The sequence below is a fragment of the Cynocephalus volans genome, chromosome 9 (assembly GCF_027409185.1).
Source record: "Cynocephalus volans isolate mCynVol1 chromosome 9, mCynVol1.pri, whole genome shotgun sequence".
Lineage (NCBI taxonomy): Eukaryota > Metazoa > Chordata > Mammalia > Dermoptera > Cynocephalidae > Cynocephalus > Cynocephalus volans.
Window position 1 is genome coordinate 150,433,349 of NC_084468.1, and position 19,537 is coordinate 150,452,885.

Consider the following 19,537-nt stretch of genomic DNA (forward strand, 5'->3'; position numbering starts at 1 on the left):
CTGCAGTTGGAGCTGAAAAAGAAAAGTATACCTTAAGTGTGCAATGCAGAGTCTTTCAGACAAATAGCATCTGTAAAACTGAAAGGGAAAAAAAGACACCCAGAGTCAAGCCTCCTCAGTAACTCCTCCTGGTCTCTGTTCTCATGCCTGAGACTGCTGAGGTTTCACTCCCCACGGGGCCTCTCAGATTCCTCCTAAGTTGCCATATATCAATAAACACTTGCAAAATTCTGTATCAACTCAGCCAGGTGGGTGGCCACCTTTGGCTTTCCCATGTGCTGCTTCTGCACTCCCGGCTGCCCTCACTTTCCTAGGGGCATGGTCTCAGCCAGGGCGCCCCACCTGCCCCCATCCTCACCTCCCCAACATCAAGACCAGAGCCTTGCCCATCTGCAGATCCCTCCTGAGCATCCCTCAGATGCACCACAGACGAGGACACACCCACTCTACAAAAGGGCATGGGGAGCTTGGAGCGGGAGCGGTCTAACTGCAGCTGAGCAGGGAGCACAGCGGTGGTGCCTGCCTTCCCTCTGATTGCCAGGTGGATAGCAATTTGTTTTCCTCTCACTGTCGGGCTGACTATTTAAACAGCCTGCTCTGATTCCTCTAAAAGGGAAGGGAATGGAGCACTGGGACCCAGGAGGGCCAAGCAGCCTCTTCAAGGAGTTGGGGGCCCTAGCGTGCTTCCCCCAGGAGGGGACTGGGCAAATGCAGAGCACAGTGGCCCAAACCTGGGCTCCTGCCAGATGGTGGGGGATGAGCAGGCAGATGAGGGTCTCCTGAGCCTCCTCGCCTGGACTGCAATGGGATTTACCCTAAAGGGCTGCTGTGAATGTGAAATGAGGTAGGGAAGTGAAATGCTTAGCATGGCATTTCTCAGAGGAAGCAGGCAGTAAATAGTAAACTGAACTGAAAGGGCCTCTGTCAGAGGTTGGGGGGAGAGGCGAATACATCCTGGCTCTGTCCAGCCTTCACTGACACAGGCCCCTTTTTTGGTCAAATCATCAAGCTGAGCTCTAATTTCTTGCTCTGGTATCTTAAGTTAAAATTGCTCTTTAACTGCATTAGTGCTTTTAAGCACTAGTTTGACACTGCAGAGATGACTCCAGTAATGCCTTGTACAGCATCAGCTCAAGAAGGGATGCTAACTTGCAAGGCAATGGGATCTCAGCCTCTCCTGCAGCTCTTGGTCCCGAGGATACTTGTACCTGTCTAGCCCAGGCAAAGAAGCACTCTGCTGTAGATCCCTAAGGCATACCCTGAGCCAAGCAAAGGTGGGAAGGGCACAATGCTCTGTGCTGCACCAGCTCAGGGCTGCTCCATCTGCCTGAGCACCATCAGGTCTTCCAGAGAATTATGAGGCAGTGGCTAGAGCTGCTCCCCAGATTCTCTCTGGTTCTCTGCCTTTCAGGGCTCTTGCTAGGATGGCACATCCCCTCCCCCTTCAATGTTAGGGGAGCCAAGTGACTCCCTTTGGCTAAGGAAACGTGAGCAGAAGCATCTCTGTCCGACAAGACAGAAGAAGTGTGTGTGGAACTGGAGGCCCCATACGCCTGGACCCAAGTGGCCACAATGAGCAGAGCCCATGCTGGAGTGAGAGACACACTTCAGTGAGCATAACCTGGTCCCCCTGAACGATACACTGACCTGAAGTGATCTGGTCTCCCTGACTGAAGACCCTCAGCTAAGATCAACAATGTGAAGGCTGGAAAGGACCAAGCTCCAGGTCTGTATATCCCTCTCCTTGGGTTTCCATTTGGAGTCTCACAGGCAACTCAGATTTATTACGGCAAAACCAAATTCTTGATCTTCCCCTTCCTCCCCCAATCTGCTCTGCCCCAAGTTCTCCATCTCAGCAGACACCATATGCCCAAATGCCCATGGCAGGCTCCTAGGAGCATCCCTGACACTTCTGCTTGCTACCGCCACTTCCAATCCACACCAAATCTCCAAAACTTGTTTCTAATACATCTACCTCTGGTCACCTCAACTGCCGCCTTTCTGGTCCAGGCCAGCAACATCTCTTGCCCAGATTGAAAATCCCAACCTCTTTTGATTATGCACCCCATCGGTAACATGTTTTTGGAGCATGCCCTCATTTTACATGTACTTATTAAATTACACACATGTACAATTGGTGTGCATGTATATGTTGGTTACTTTTTTTTTTTTTTTTTTGTCCTTTTTGTGACCGGTAAGGGGATCGCAACCCTTGGCTTGGTGTCGCCCGCACCGCGCTCAGCCAGTGAGCGCACCGGCCATCCCTATATAGGATCCGAACCTGCGGCAGGAACGCCGCTGCGCTCCCAAGCGCTGCACTCTCCCGAGTGCGCCACAGGGCCGGCCCATAGTTTCTAAATATGATTGTAATTAGAAGGCCTGATATTCCCTTTCCAGGCTGCAATGTTTCAAATACCCCATGGATGAACACACCCCACTTTGGAGACCAATACCCTGGCCTCCTAAAAAGACCTCCTAAGTGGAATCCCCACCTCAAACCTGCCTTCCCCCACTGATACTCTACTACATAGCCAGAGAGACCTTTTTTAAATGCGTATTTGGTCATGTCCATACCCCCTTTCACGCAGCCAAGAGTGTCTAAAACACAGTCCTCAAGCCCCGTGTGACCCAGGCTGCTGTACCCCAATCCAGCACTTGCTCACTAGGCCCCAACTCTCCATTCTCACATATACCAAGTCCTTCCCCACGTGAAGCCCCCAAACCTGTGCCTCCCCACCCTGCACCTCTCCAAGTCTCAGCTTTGCTACTATTGCTCCAAAGTCTCCCTAGCTGTCCAATCTACTCAGGTTCTCCTCTGGTCACTGACTCTTCAGTCTCTTTCCTTTCCCTTCAGTCTGTGGTAAAATATTCACCTATACAATCATTTATATAATATCTTCCCCACAAGTAAGTAGCATAGCTTGCTCATGTTGTTGACAACATATCACCAGTGCCCAGCGCTTGGGGCTCAAGAAATATTGGAGGGATGAAGTTAATGAACTAACAAAGGTGGAAGCCTACAGTTTCTATCATGAATCTGCTCGCTAGTTAGAAACATAGGCTTGGTAGGATAAGAAGACAAGGTTCTAAAACACAACTTGGACCATCAAAATATTTTCAAGGGAAAGTAAGAATTTATAAAATTTTCCAGGATTTAAGTAATACAAATATTATGTCAAATATATATGAAAGGAAACATCACATGAAATTTCATTTTCACCTACCAACTGATATTTATGATAGTAATATCTAATCAAGGCAGGGGTGGGGGGAAATGGTGACTGAAACATTCTTGGAAAGAGGGTAAAACCTCAGCTGGGTGTACATCATAAAGGGTCTTTACTGGCAAAATCAATAATTATTCTTCTAAAATTCCCCTGAAGTCATGACATGCTGCAGGTACCAGTTTCTTCTAGCCACCATTCCATGAATCACTGGTCCATCCTTGTGAAGGCCTTCTAAAGTTGCTGCCCATATCCTCACCAGCCTGCATTTTAACTCTCTTCCTCTGCTTCTGTACAAGCAGCCTAGCACCATTAACTTCACAACCTTCTCAGTTTGTGTCAAAACACAGTGAGTGTTAGGAAGACACCACTCAGGAGCAAACCCCACACACTGCAGACCCCGGTGCCAGGCCCTGGCAGCGGGCAGGAGGCCCATGCACAATGCACAGGATGACACTCAGGGTACACATGAGTTTGGTCCCCCTTTCCACATCAAATGTGTCCCCCCGCCAAGAACACCTTTCAGAGTCAGAGTCAGGCAGCACTGTGCCAAGATAGTGTTGTGGCAGACGAGGGACAAATGGGGTAAGTATGTGCTATGCAACCATTAAAACCAAAGCCACCTTTGTGTGACAGCCTGGACAAAAGTCCAGAATATAGTGGTAAGTTACAGCTCACAAAATCTTATGTAAACATGCAAAATGTACAGGTGTATGCACAAATAAAAGTGTGAAAAGATATAAACAAAACATCAGCAATGGTTATCTGGGGATGAACTTGTGACCATCTGCATTTCCTACTTTACATCTGTGTCTGTATTGTCTGAATGAACATGAACTGCTTTCACAATCAGAAAAAAACTACTGAATTTTGAAAGAACATTGATTTCCATATGCTATTGTCAACAAAAGAAAATTGATTTTAGAGAAAAAATTTTTGCTATAAAAATGTATATATATTAATTAAAAATAAAAATAAATATATATACAATATATCCTGATATACTTCTAAGTAAAAAATAGTACAAGAGGGTACATTCCAAACCATTTTTTAAATAAATAGGAGGGGTCTTCAAAAAGTTCATGGAAAGATTTTGTATTATCTTTCAATTCCCTTTTTTCCACAAACTTTTTGAAGTACTCTTGTATAACTTCACACACATACAAAAAGCAAACATATACAAAGCAAAAGAGTCCAAGTAGATAGCATGGGAAGATTAACTCTGGAATTGACAGTGGAACTAGTACACTTTACTGTGCTTTCCAAGTTTCCTCATGATCATCTGCATTTTAAAAATAATTTTACATATAACTGTTTACTACAACTGGAATTATTTTAGCATATAAAGTGACAAAACTATTTTTCTGCCCAAACAACTACCCAATTACCCTACCATGTATTACTGATGCCTCCTTTGTTATAGTACTATACTGATTTTATATTTCTTTAACAGGGGACAGTGCATACACACACTGAGATGACATCATTAAAAAGAATGCATGTCTATGTGGTGACACGGCAGGGGGCAGAAAGGACTCGCAGTCTTGTGGGAGGGGCTGCTGTCCATGTCAGGGAAGGGGAAGTAGGGGGACAGAGAATTTACCACACACAACTCAATATTTTAAAAAATTTTACTCATATTTCTTTTTTCCATTTTTTTTTTATTGTGGTAAAATGAACATAGCAAAATTTACCATCTTAATCATTTTTAAGTGTACAGTTCAGTGGAACTAAAACATTGGTATTGTTGCACAACCATCACCACGGTCCATGTCCATAACTCTTCATCTTGGAAAACTGAAACTCTGTACCCACTAAACCATAAATCCCCAATCCCCCTTTCCTTCCCTCAGACTCTGGCAATCACCAGTCTACTTTCTGTTTCTAGGATTTTAACGTATTTCTAGGATTTAACAGTATTTCTCCTTTTGTGACTAGCTTTTCTTACTTAGCATAATATCTTCAAGGTCTTCCATGTTGTAGCGTATGTCAGAATTTCCTTCCTTTTTAAGAATGAATAATATTCCATTGTATAGATATTACATTTTTCCTATCCATTCAATCTTAAATGGACACTTGGGTTGCTTCCATGTTTTAGTTATTGTGACTATGCTGCTACAAATGTGGGTGTACAAATATCTCTTAAGAGACCCTGTTTTCAATTCTTCTGGGTATATACCCAGAAGTGGGATTGCTGCATCATATGGTAATTCTATGTTCAAATTTTTAAGGGACAGCCACACTTTTTTCCACAGTGGCTGTACCATTTTACATTCCCACCAACATTCCAACAACGGTTCCAATTTCTCCACATCCTTGCCAACACTTGTTATTTTCTGTTTGTTTTTCTTTTGATTTTTAAAAAACGTTAGCCATCCTAATAGGTATAAGGTGGTATCTTGCAGTTTTGATTTGCACTTCCCTAACAACAACTGATGTTGAGCATCTATTCAGGTACTTATTAGCCATTTGTATATCTTCTTTGGAGAAATGTCTATACAAGTCCTAGGCTCATTTTTGAATTGTGTTGTTTTTTGTTGTGGAGTTTTTGGAATTTTCTATATATTGTAGATATTAATCCCTTTTTAATTATAAGATTTACAAATATTTTCTCCCATTCTATGGGTTGTCATTTTACTGTTGATAGTGTCTTTTTTAATTTTATTTTTTTCATTGCACATGTTTATGGGATATATAGTGTGTTGTTTCAATACATGCATATATTGTACAATGATCTAAACAGAAGAGTTAGTATATCTATCACCTAAACATTTATCATTTCTGTAGTTATAACATTCAAGATCCTCTTTTCTACCTATCTTGAACCATACAATACGATATTATTAGCTACCATCACACTAGGGGACCAGAATCTATTCAATAGTGTCTTCTCATGCACAAAATTTGTAATTTTTTCTGTAGTCCAATCTATTTTTTTGTTGCCTATGCCTCGTCTCATTTCTTTCCTTTTATCTATTTTTGCTTCATGTATATTGATGAAACAAACATTTATAATTGTTACACCTTCTAGATGTATTAAACCTTTTTATTAATACATAATATCTTTTGTCTCATGTAAGTTTTTTTATTTAAAATCTATTTTGTATGATATTAGTACAGCCACCCTTGCTCTCTTTTGGTTACTATTTGCATGGAGTATCTTTTCCCATCCTTTTGTTTTCAATCTGTTTGTTTCTGGCTCTAAAGTGAGTCTCTTGTGGGCAGCTTATAGTCAGATCAGGTATTTTTATTCATCCTACCAATCTCTGTCTTTTGATTGGAGAGTTTAATACATTTCATTTAGAATAATTACTAATAAGAAGAGACTTCTGTCATGTTGCTTTTTGTTTTCTATCTGCTGTATAGCTTTTTTGCCCCTCATTTACTATATTACTGTGTTCTTTTTGAGTTTAGTTGACTTTTTGTACTGAAATGTTTGAATTCCTTTCTTTTTCTTTTACGCATATTCTATAGCTCTTTCTTTGTGACTACCATGCACATTGCGTTTAACATCACAAAATTATAACACTCTAATTCAAATTTATAGAAAACTGAATAACAAACAAAAACTCTGCTTCTTTAACAGCTTTTTTCTCACTCTGATTTCAGTTGTTAGTCACAAAATTACATCTTTATACATTACGTGCAACAAATTATAAACTAATAATTATTTTAAATGCATTAGTTTCTTCAATTATGTAGAAAACAAAATGTGGAGTTACAAACCAAAGTTATAATATTAGCTTTTATAATTGACCATATTATAAAAAAAGCTAATATTATAAATTATGCTTTATAATATTAGCTTTCATAATTTTCCTTTACAGAGATCTGTGTTTCTTCATATGGCTTTGAGTTACTGTCTAGTGTCCTTTCATTCACCTTGTATAACTCCCTTAATCATTTCTTGACTCTATTTTCTTCACATCTTCCTTTAGTTCTTTGGAGAATCTTTAAGACAGTTGTTTTAAAAAAGTCTTTGCCTAGCAGACCAGCAGATCAGCAGATCAGATCATCAGGGCAGGCCTAGTAGTAACAAACTCCATCAGCTTTTATTCATCTGGGGACACCTTAATTTCTTCCTCACTTCAAAGGTCAGGTTTGCTGGATGTAGCATTCTGGATTGACAGTTATTTTTCTTTTAGCACTTTGAATGTACTGGCCCACTGCCTTCTGGACTCCAAAGTTTCTGATGATAAATCGGCTGATAATCTTCTTGATGATCTCTTGTATGTGATGACTTGCTTCTCTTGCTGCTTTCAGGACTCTGTCTTTGTCTTTTGAAAGTTTGATTATAATATGTCTCAGCATGTGTCACTCTGAGTTCATTTTACTTGGAGTTTGTTGAGCTTCTTTGATATTTATATTCATGACTTTCATCAAATTGTGGAACTTTACAGCCATTACTTCTTCAAATATTCTCTCTGCCCTTTTCCCTTTCTCTTTTCCTTCTGAGACTTCCACAATGCATATGTTGGTCCACTTCATGGTATTCCACAGGTCCCTTAGGCTCTGTTCCCTTTTCTTCAATCTTTTTTCTTTCTGTTCCTCAGACTTGATAATTACCATAGAACTTGAAGATCTATCTTCAAGTTCACTGATTCTTTCTTCCGCCTGCCCAAATCTGCCTTTGAATTCCTCCAGTGAAATTTTCATTTCAGTTGTTATAGTTTTTAGCTCTAAAATATGTTTTTGGTTTCTTTTTAGGTTTTCTGTATCTTTATTAATATTTCTATTTCATTCATGCATTATTTTCTTGACTTTCTCTACATTTTCCTTTAGTTCTTTGGGAATCTTTAAGACAGTTATTTTTAAAGTCTTTCTGGTAGATCAGCCATCAACTCTTTCTTCAGGGACAGTTTATGTTGATTTATCTTTTTCCTTTGAATGGACCATACTTTCCCATTTCTTTGTATGCCTTGTGTTTTTTGTTTGTTTGTTTGTTTTCCTTTTTAAAACTGGACATTTGGCTCTACAGGTTGAGCATACCAAATACAAAATCTGAAATACTCCCAAATCTGAAACTTTTGGAGTGCAACATGCTGCTCAAAGGAAATGCTCATTGGAGCATTTCTGATTTTGGATTTGGGATGCTCAACTAAGTAAGTATAATGCAAATATTCTGAAATCCAAAAAAAAAAATTCCGAAATCTGACAACACACATTTCAGATAAGGGATATTCACTTGTATGAATGTAGCAACTCTGGAATTCAGATCTCCACTTTCCCCAGAGTTTGCTGGGTTTTCTGTTATTATTTATTGTTTTTATTTATTGCTGCAGTCTGTCTCTGTGCCAAGGATCAGCCTGCAGTGTAAACTTAAAAGTCATCTCAGGTCTTTTCTGAGCCTATGACTTTCCCTGGCCATGCACAGTCACTTTCTAATTTTCCCTGGATATGCAGTTGCTTCTGAATGTCCTAGTCTTTAATTTCTGGCTTTCATAGGGGAAAGGCTTTCATAAGGGCCAAAGGGAAAAATGAAGCGGGGAGGGTAAACGGTGCTAGCCCTTGAATACCCCTGGAAGTCACCTTCAGCTGGAGGGGGAGGGGCTTACAACAATGGCTACCCACCTCATTGTCTGCACCTCTGTGATCGGAAGTAGCAATCAGCAATCGGAGCACAGATCCGGATCCCCAATACATGGTGGGCAAGGTGCTTTTTGTCCACCCTCACTCTGGCAAGCTGTGTGCAGGTGCTCCAGGAACATGTGCACAGCTGCCTGCCAGGGGCCTAGTGGTGGGGGATGGGTAGCTGCTACTATGATAAGAGCTGAAATTGATCAAAATTAACCACATTTTACCAACAGAGCCTTCCCCTGGAAGTTGCAAACCTTTAATTAATTCCAGAGTTCCAAAACTGTTACATAAACAGATTCTGCCAGTACAATTGTTGTCTAGGTAGGAAGACTGACCCCTGGTGCCTCACACTCTACCATCACCCAGGAATCCTCTCCCTTATATTTCCTATAATAAAAACATTTCAAAAATTGGGGGTTGCATTAGCATGAATAGTCTAAGTTATGCTGAAGTAATAAACAGCCACCAAATCTAAGTGGCATAAAGATTAATAGTTTATATCTTGCTCTTGCTGTATATCCAGCATGGGTTAGCAGGGGCTTCTACTAATCATTAACCTGTCTTACTCCATCACTTTGCCATGTTGCCATCTCCACACAGGCTTAGGGTTTGCTGCAGCAGGGGCAGAGGGCATGGAGAATCACACACTTATTAAATGCTTCTACCTAAAGACTCACTTGTCAATTCCCTTCAGACTGCAAGACCAGGTCTCACTTCAAGAGGGCAAGGCCTCAAATAGGAATGCTGGTGAGCACTAGTGATGTGTCCACAGGCCTAATTAGCTACATGTGCATGCACAGTGCTTATAAAATAGATAAAGGGAGCCACTTTACAACTTCACACTGGAAAAACTTACTCTTTAAAGTAGCCCTATGTAGAATTCTGCTTAACAAAAGACTATTTTTAGGTATAAGTGGACTCCCACCCTCTAATTTTCCTATCTGGAAAGCCTGCACTTCTGGGTTCTTTATTTTCTTAAAGAAGTGCACACAGCCACTGCAGAAATTCCTACTCAAATGGATTACAGTAGACCTGGACACATTCCCCCTTCAATGTTCTCAGTGCCTCATGCTGCTGCCTATGGAGGGTCTCCACCATTCACAATGATTCATCAAATCTGTCATACACCCTGATACTTGCTAAGGGCCAGCGGGGCTGAAGGGGCTTGTCCTGGAGTGAAGCTGTCTTCAGAGTCCTTGCTTCCCTATAGCATCCTCAGCTGGTGCTCAGAGCTTGCCAGCCACAACCAAATCTTTGACAAGGCTAAAGGTGCCAAGCCAAGAAGGGGGTCACAGATGAGGCCACCAACCCTGAGGGAAGGCTCTGCTCCACCTGTCAAGCTCTGCTGTGTGGTCACCAATGCCCAGTATTGTCAACCCATAATAATTCCTTCTGGTAATAGTCAGGATATGTAAAAGAGACAACCTCAACCAGAGGCAGGAGGGAACAGTAGTTAGGCCCAAACTCTGGAGACAACCCAGGTATGCCACCAGATGGCTGTGACCCTGAGCAAGCTACTTAGCCATCTGTGCCCTGGTTTCCTCATCTGTGAAATGCGGTAACAGTAGCAACCTCATGATGTAGTTGTAAGCATTTAGTAAGCTCATACATGTGAAGTGCTTTAGAGAATGGTATCTGGTACAAAGCACTCAGTCAACATATTTTTATTAATTCTCCCTGTGCCTACTTTTACGGGCTCTTCCCTTTTCCTTTTTTTCATTTCTTTTTCATTGTTCTGCTTTACCACTCTCCTTTCTGTTCCTTCCCTACCATCATCAGCAAACACCAACCTACCAGAGGCTATTTCTGAAAAATACTGGGGAGTCCAGAAAGCACAAGAGAGATCAGTTAATTAGGAAGATTGCTACTTTAAAAGTTCAGCAAACACCATCTACCTTACTCTTGAGAAACCACAGACTGAGACATCTGAGTGTTAGTCATAGTTCCTACACAAAGGTCCCCAAGGTGAGTCTAAGTCGCTTCTAATATCCTTGGGTAGCACATGCATTGAAGCATGATGTACCCATACAAAGCTGCTGTATCTAACAATGGCAGACATGTATTAGATTTTACTGCAACTAGTCCTTACAACCCCAGTTATACCCTGGAGCTAGCAGCAGGCTTGAATGCACAGAAATGCTTGATTTTTAAAAAATCGAGAACTCCTAGTTATAAAATGCCTAATAATTATCTTTAACATTTCATCTTTAGCCCTATTCATTTCTCTTCAGAAGTGGTTCCTCCCAACCACACCCCCCCCACACACACACCCACGCCTTCAGGCCCCACAGAAAGAACTGGTTCCTAGATTTTTATATTTCATGAAAAGTAAAATTTTCCACAAAACGGGACTGACCCAGTGTTGCCAAGTTTTTATTTTACCAAGTACGGATCTCAAAAATTTGATAGAAAGGCCATTGTTTCAGGATTCAACCACAACATAGTTATCTTTATGACAGATTCTCTACACTGTCCTTATTTTCTCATCTCCCTTCTAGATGGTAAGAATGTAGTCCAAAACAACATGGACCCCCAGGCCAGTATCTGGGACTCCATCCCTCCTCTCCAGCACCTGTGCCCCATGTGCTGCCACCTAGGTGCTGAAGGAGGACCCAGCTTCAGAGCCTACTCTAGAAACTACATTCCACAGCAGGTGGGGCAAGCTGACACTGAGGGGCTCTCGGTCCTTTTGCTCTTCCTTCTGTTTATGAAACAAGTATTGGTTACAGGCAAGAGATTTCAGTTTCAGTTTGTGATGATGAAAAAGTTCTAGAGATGGATGGTAGTGATGGCTGCACAACTTGTGAATGTACTTAATGCCACTAAATTGTACACTTAACAGTAAATTGTATTATGCATATTTTATCACAATAAAACTTTTTAAAAATTAAAAAAAAATTTTTTTAAAGCTGTATCATTTGGGAATTATAGCTCCCTTTTCATTTAGCTTGTTCACTCAAGAAGCATTTTCTAGGTGTAGGATTGTTTATAAGACATCACAAATGTCTAAAAACAAACTACGCACACCTTACCAAGTAGAATTAAAAACTACCTGCTCTTCAGTGCTATTGTCATAGCAAAAAAAGTATCTGAGAAAGGTCTGAAACCTGTGGTAATACAAGGCAAAAATATAAGGACTTAACAAATATTAGCAGTATAGATAACTTAACATCTCAAAAAAAGTGTAAAAACTGGGCAAAGAAATTAACTTGTAAAATAAGTGTCCTCTGCAAACTTCTTTTGAATTAACAGAAAAACTAAATGGGGTGAATAGTCAGGAAAAAACACATTACACCACTTTATACTTGTATAGGCTGATACGATCTTGTTGAAATCTTAGCATAACCCAAAGAAGGAGATACAACAGATAACACTCCCATTTTAGAGAGATGGAAACTAAGCTCACAGTAATCAAATAACTCACTCAGGTAAGGACCTAGCTGGAGAATGAGTACACATCCTGGGCCTCCAAGTCCGCCCACTCTTTCTATTTCACTGGATCCTCATTTGGAATGAATGAAACACTGCCAGAAATCCCCAAAAATGTTAGAACAAAACCTGACCTTCACATCTCCTGGGTTTTCTCCTTGGTGTTTCAGATTACCTGACTGTGCTCATAAATCTGAAAGGCTGGTGGGAGTAAAGCCAACAGGAGTTCTATCACTGAGTGCACAGGGGCAAGAACAGGGTGAAAGGTGAGAATGAAAGCTGGTGAAAATTTCTTTTTCCCCCAAATGCTCATGAAAAAGTGCTGTAACCTTTATTTTGTTTTAAAATAGATCGTTGAGGCATAATTGACATCAACTGCACCTATTTAAAGCATATAATTTGATAAGTTTTAATATACATAAGCACTTGTGAGAAACCACCACCACAGTGAAGATATTAAACATATCCATCATCCCCAAAATTTCCTCCAGCTTCTTCTAATACCTCCCTCCAGTCCCTCTACAATTTGTCCCCCTGATCCCCAAGCAACTACAGATCTACTTTCTGTCACTAGAGATTACTTTGAATTTGCTGGTTTTATATAAATGGAATCTCTTTTGTCTGGCTTCTTTCATCCAGCATAATTATTTTGAGATTCATTTGTTTATTTACTGCTGCCTATATCAATTGTTCATTTCTTTTTTAAAAATAAACTTTACTTTTCAAAGTTTTAGGTTTACAGCAAAACTGAGTAGAATGTACAGAGATTTCCCATAAACAGCCTTCCCCCACACTATCATAGCCTCCCCTATTATAAACAATCCCCCTCAAAGTGGTACATTTGTTGCAATTGATGAACCAACATTGACACATTATCATCTAGAGTCCATAGTTTGTTTGGGTTCACTGTTGGTGCTGTACATTCTATGGATTTCCACCATTACAATAGACTAGTTTGACTACCCTAAAAACCCAATCCTCTGTGCTGAGTTAATTCCTTTCTATCGCTGAGTAATATATCACTGTATGGATATACCAAATTTGTTTCTGCATTCACCTGTTGATGGGCATTTGGGTTGTTTCCAGTTTTTGTCTATTACAGATTAAAGCTGCCCTCAACACTCCCTTGTTTTTCTGATTTATATTTCCTTGAGTTCTGCTTTGATCTTTATTATATGCTTACTTTGGGTTTAATTTGCTCTTTTTCTTTCTAGTTTTTTAATGCAGAAACTGAAGTCATCAATTGAAGACCTTTCTTCTTTTCTGCTATAGGCATTTACTACTATAAATTCCTCAAATATACTTTAGGGGTATACATGTGTCTTCATTTTCATTCAGTATGAATTACTTTCTCATCTCCCTTCTTTTTTTTTTTTTTTTTTTTTAAAAGATGACCAGTAAGGGGATCTTAACCCTTGACTTGGTGTTGTCAGCACCACACTCAGCCAGTGAGCGAACCGGCCATCCGTATATGGGATCCGAACCCGGGGCCTTGGTGTTATCAGCACCGCACTCTACCGAGTGAGCCACGGGCCGGCCCACTCATCTCCCTTCTGATTTCTTCTTTAACCCATGGCTTATTTAGAAGTGTGTCATTCAGTTCCCAAACATTTTGGAATTTTCCAGAGATCTTTTTGTTATTGATTTCAAATTTAATTCAATCTGGTGAGAGAATAACCAGATGTTAGCACTGGTTAGCTAATAACGTGTTGTTAGCACCAGGTTCTCCCAAGTGAGCTAACCAGCCATCCCTATATAGGGATCCGAACCCCTGGCCTTGGTGTTATCAGCACCACACTCTCCCAAGTTGGCCCTCCCAGCTACTTTTTGACTAGTGTTAGCACTGTATATATATTTTTTTCATCCTTTTAAGCTTTTTTGTGTTACATTTGAAGTGTATTGCTTTTTGTAGGCATCATACAGTTGGCTTTTGCTTTTTTAGCCAACCGACAATCTCTGCCTTTTTATTGAGTGCTTAGACCACTTATATTTAATGTGTTTATCAGTATGGTTAGGTTTGAGCTCATCATCTTGCTATTTGTTTTCTATTTGTTCCATTTGTTCCTTTTCCTTTGTGTGTGTGTGTGTGTGTGTGTGTGTGTGTGTGTGTGTGTGTGTGTGTGTGTGTGTGTGTGTGTGTGCGTGCGCGTGCGCGTGCATGCATGTGTGTGGGCAGGGGGCTTCCTTTGGATTAGTCAAGCATTTTTTATGACTTCATTTTATTTCCTGTGTTGGGATATTTGTTATATCTCTTTTTAGTGGTTGCTTTAAGGCTTACAGTATCCATCTTTATCACATTCTATATCCAAGAGAAATTATAACATTTCATATATAAGAACAGTACATTTCTTCCTTTCTAGTCTACATGCATTTGTTGTCATGAAATCCTCTTTTACACATATTATAAACCCTACAATGCATTGGTGTTGTTTTTGCTGAATTACCATTTTAAAGTATTTCAGTAATAAAAAATATACTTTTTCATAAAATTATTTCCAATGTTTTTCACTCATGTATATTTAGATTTTCATCTGGTATAATTTTTCTTCTGCCTGAAGGACATCCTTTAACATTTCTTATAGTGTGGGTCTGCTGGTGATAAATTCTTTCAGGTTTTGTATGTCTAAAAACTTCATTATTTTGCCTTCATTTCTGAAAGATATTTTGACCTGGTAAAGAATTCTAGGTGAATAGTTTTCTTCCTTCAGTACTTTCAAGATGTTACTCCACTGTCTTCTCACTTGCGTTTTTTTTTTTTTTTTTTCTTTTTTCCTGACAAGAAATCTGCTACTGTCTGTATCTTTGTTCCTATGTTCCTATGTACTTAATATGTCTTTTTTCCTTTGGTTGCTTTTTATACTTTTTTCTTTATCACTGGTTCTGAGCAATTTGATCACGGAATGTCTTGTTGTGGTTTTTTCACATTTCTTGTTCAGGGGTTTCACTGAGCTTCTTAATAGAGGGTTTATAGTTTTCATCAAGCTTAGAAAGTTTCTAGCCACTATCTCTTCAAATATTTTTTTCCCTCTGCTGTCCTCCCTTCTTTGGGAACTCAAATGACCCATGTAATAGGCTGCCTGAAGTTGTTCCATAGCTCAATAATGCTTTTTAAAAAAACTGGTTTTTTCTGTTTCATATTGGATAGTTGAATGTTTTCTTCTGCAGTGTCTCATCTGCTGTTAACCCCCGTTAGTGTAATCTTTCACATCAGACATTGTGGTTTTCATCTTCAGAAATTTGATTTAGGTAATTTTCATATCTTCCATGACTCTACTTAACTTCATGAGCATATGAAATACAATTATAATAACTGCTTTAATGTCCTTCTCTGCTAATGCTAACATATATGTCAGTTTTGGGTTGGTTTCCATTGATTAACTATTCTCATTATTATAGGTCATATTTTCCTGCCTCTCTGCATGCCTAGCATTGTGGGCTGAATTATGTCCCTCTAAAATTCACAGGTTTTAGTCCTAAGCTCTCATACCACAGAATGTGACTATATTTGAAGACAAGGTCCCTAAAGAAGTAATCACATTAAAATAAGATATTAGGGTGGGACCCAAACCATACGACATTTGGAAACAGACATACACAGAGGGAAGACAAGGAGAATGTGGTCATCTATAAGCCAAGGGGAGAGGCCTCAAGAGAAATCAACCCTGCTAACACCTTGATTTCAGCATTCTAGCCTCCAGAATTGTGAGAAAATAAATTCTGTCACTTGTCACCCAGTCTGTGTTACTTTGTATGGCAGCCTGAGCAAACTCATATACCTGGTAATCTTTGGATGCTAGATCTTGTGAATTTTACTTGTGGGTGCTGGATAGTTTTGTATTCTTACTAATATTACTGAGCCTTGTACCCAGATGCAGTTATTTGGAAACTGATTCTTTTGCATCTTGCTTTTATGATTAGTTAGGTGGGTCTGGAGGAGTGCTCAATCTAAGGCTAATTATTTCCCACTACTGAAGCATGATGTTCTTGAATATTCTACCCAATGCCCCGTGAATTATGGTCTTGCTGTACAGTTTCTGTTCCCTCCAATCTTTAGGGGGCAGTTCTTTCCCCAGCCTCAGGTAGCGCATGCACACATGCACACACACACACACACACACACACACACACACACACACACACACACACACACGTTGATCACTGTTCTTCTGAATGCTTAAGGAGGACCCTCTGCAGACCCCAGGGTCTCTCTCTCTGTGCTTTTCTCTCCTCTCTGGTACTCTGTCCTATGAACTCCAGCCACCTCCGTCTCCCCAGAACCTCAGTTCCAATATCTACAACTCAGGGGCCCACAAGCCTTCACCCCTCCTCCCTGCACTGCAGCATGGAAACTCTATCAAAGCACTCAGCTGTGGCAATCAGAGGGCTAGCCTCATCTGTCTGCCACTTCTCAGAGAGAGGGTGCCTGGTGCCAAGTGTCTTGAAAACTTGTTTCATGTATTTTGTCTGTTTTTGTTGTTGTTGCTGTGTTAGTTATTTTAAGGTAAATTTGGTCTCTAACAAATAAATTCTATCATGGCTAGAAGTGGAAGTTCTATATTTATTTTTAAATGTTTTTAATTAGTTTTCAATTCCTCCATTATTATAAGCATCAAAATTTACAAAAAATGCCTTATCTTTTTATTTTATTATCTCAGAAGGAAGAAAAGGTTCATTCCCCAAAACTATTAGTTGGATTAAACTCTTTTTTTTTAGGTAGAAATCTTAACAATCTTCAAAATCTTATTTGAACACAGTCAGTATTGTGAGCAATTTCATTCTACAGAACTGAAAACTTTGAGACCTTAATAAAACACACAAGAGCAATCCATAAATGTCTCTGTTTCCAAAGAAAACAAAAAATCATGAGGATTTCATTGGCAGAGTTAACAGTTGGGTGTCCTAGTGTGAGAAGGCCTCATTTTCCTAGCAGAAATAAAAACGTTTACCACTGTAGTACAGCTTGTTTTCAAGTGCTTTACACATGACTGCATTAACTACCTGGCTTCCCCCACACACTGGAAACTCACTTTTATTGAGATCCCACCAGCTGTACAATCTGTTCCTGACAATAAGCTCCTTCTTCCTTTGCAATTCATTCTTTCTTAAGTGGTCCCATGAATGCTTTCTTCTCCACAGCCTGTAAGTGACCATGGCCAAACTTGGAGGTGGTGTGGACAAACTTAAGGTCAATCTTCTCCAGAGCCCACTGTTTGGTGTATACTTGTGGAGGGTGAGCACTTGCTTCTTGGTTCCCAGAACTGAGCCTTTCAGCATGGCAAAGTCATCGGTCATTTCACTTTAGTGAATAAAGCCACCCCGAGGGTTGATGCTTCTGTCAGACAGGTCATAATCAGTGGAGACATGGCTGTAGAGCAGTTTGCCATCCTTGATAAGGTAGCCCTGGCCAATCTTGTAGATATGCTTGTTGATCTCAGTGCAGTGATGATAGCCTTTCTGCCCAGCCTGTGCCACAGAGAAGGCCACATGGGCAGGATGCCATGCCCCAATACAGGCAACCTTGCACAGCCCTCGGTGGGTCTTGCGGGGCAGCTTCTTGTTGTGCCAGTGACTGGTGACCCCTTTGTAGCCTTTGCCCTTGGTCACCCTGATGACGCTGATCATCTCATCCTGCCCAAACACTTGGTTCACAAGTATCTGCTCCTCTAGCCTTTCTGGGCCCAGTCCAGTTTATTGGCCATAGTGCTTCATTCACCTGGATCTCCACCAGGTGGGTCTTCCTCTGGAATAGAGGAAGCAGGCGCATCTGGGTATGGGCAATGACGCAGATGACCTGGCAGTACTTCCTCATGCTGATAAAGTCCTTCCCAGCTGCTTCTCACCATACTCATCCTGTCATTTCTTGCAGTATGTGGTGAAGGCCTTCTTCTTAGATTTATGCCAGTTCCTATAGAAGCACCTTCTGCACTCATTGCTGATATGCTCAGCACAGGTGGTCTTGAAGGTCCAGAGGCCTTGAGGGGTTTCCATGTAGCCCTCAATGCCTACAACCACCATGGGTGGCATCTCCACAACGGTCACAGCCTCCGCGACTTCCTTCTTGTTCACCTTGGATCCTGGCCTATTGACTTCCAGCACAATGTGGATCACGCCAGCCTTGCAGCCCAGAATGGCTGTGAGGTGGACCAGCTTTGAAGAGCTATCCTTGGGGAAGCTCTTCACCTTCCCACAATGCCTGTAGCTGTGCTTTCAAGGCAAGATGCCCATGGACCCATGTCTGGGAGCAGAGAACTTCCTATGAGATATACCGACGTCAAATCCCACCTGGAGGGAAAGATAACTACCTGGCTTTATTTTTCCTTATAGCACTTTACCACTTCTAGAAATTTTACAGTATACATATTTACGCACTACCTTTCTTTGCTGTGTTTTTCCTTCATGAGAATGTAAGGTCTACAAGGATTGGGACTTGTTTCATTCTTGCACAACGTTTTATGTGCATCCTCTAGCTTTCAAGGAAGGCTAAATGAATGAAAAGAGCATATCCGTTAAGTGAGTGAAAGAACATGGTAGCAATAGTCTCAATACATGCACACTGTTAATGGTAATTATCCGGGGGAGTTTCAGTTTCGTGATTATCTTTCTCTGTTTTAAATTTTTATTAAAATTTTTTTATTAATTTGGAATCAGAAAAAAAAAATTAACTGTTTGAAAGAGAAATGGAGAGAGGGATGACCCAGCAGAGGATGCCTCTCATCAGAGCAATGGCCATCTCTTCATACCTGAAGAACCATCCCTAGGCCCTGCAGAATCTCCTTCAGTTCTCTTGAGACCACAGGGCTACACTGGCAGACTCCCAGCTGGACTGCACTGGAGTAACAGTCCCTTCCTTTTGGAACCCTAAGCCAAATATCGAATGTCGTAAAATGACAGCCTCCTTCTTTTCCATAGGTTTTGCCATGACATGCCTTGTGAAAGAGTCCTGTGTCCCCAAACTGTGAAAATTCCTTTTTCTTATATCTTTTACAGCTTGGTTTGCCAGCAAAGCATTTTGCATTATACCCTGTCAATAAAGCAAGAGGCTGACAGATGAGATACTCTGAAGATAAGTCAGCACAAAAAACTGTGAGAGCAACAATAGAGTCTTTAAGAAAGGATGAATGTGAGAGCAGACTACCTGTCTCCAGCCATTCCTGTATTCCGCTCTGCCACAGGCATCATCACAACATCTGGGGGCAAGAGCTAATGGCTGCCACACTAAAAACCAATAGACAACAACTCCCTAAGGGAGGTATTTTCTTCTTGCATCTTTACATCCCCAGTGCCTCATGTGGCATCAGACAAATAAC

General features: G+C 40.7%; 1 protein-coding gene and 1 pseudogene across 2 annotated transcripts in view; both read right to left on the reverse strand.

Moving 5' to 3' along the window:
• ABHD12 (abhydrolase domain containing 12, lysophospholipase) overlaps positions 1 to 19,537 on the reverse strand; it is a 93,993-nt gene that overhangs the window by 63,518 nt on the left and 10,938 nt on the right. The gene's annotated exons all lie outside the window — the stretch shown is intronic.
• On the reverse strand, positions 17,323 to 18,982 carry LOC134386354 (large ribosomal subunit protein uL3-like; annotated as a pseudogene).